At 38.5% G+C, this 353-nt stretch overlaps 1 protein-coding gene across 1 annotated transcript in view; it reads right to left on the bottom strand.

Annotated features, from left to right (window-relative positions):
* Window positions 1-353, bottom strand: part of LOC119590656 (proteoglycan Cow-like) — a gene marked incomplete in the record, with an annotated part of 201,110 nt that overhangs the window by 4,351 nt on the left and 196,406 nt on the right.

Here is a 353-nt window from a genome sequence, read left to right as displayed (position 1 = left end):
TAAATGGGTGGTTCTCGGATAGTTAACATTGGTGGTGGTGATCCGGTGGTTAGATGGGTAGTTCTTGCATGGTTGGCTGTGGTGATGGTGATGGGTGAGTGTTAAATTATATCAACGATGGCTGTAACACATTAACTTTGGATTGCAACATGAGATAGGACTGCATGCTAGAACTGTAAATACAGCATCCGAGAAGCGAGTTGCTGTTGTATCTTCTTTTAATATATTTATCACAAACTATAATGGTGGCAAATAATGATTACTGCCATTCGGCCATTTACCGAATAAAAAAATCTTATGACATCACTGACTGGTATGCTTCCATTATTGAACAAGAAACCAGAAACTTTGAT

Source organism: Penaeus monodon, chromosome 27, assembly GCF_015228065.2.
Source record: "Penaeus monodon isolate SGIC_2016 chromosome 27, NSTDA_Pmon_1, whole genome shotgun sequence".
NCBI classification, from domain to species: Eukaryota; Metazoa; Arthropoda; class Malacostraca; order Decapoda; family Penaeidae; genus Penaeus; species Penaeus monodon.
The sequence above is the reverse complement of the archived record's forward strand: the minus strand, read 5'-3'. Positions and strand labels throughout refer to the sequence as shown.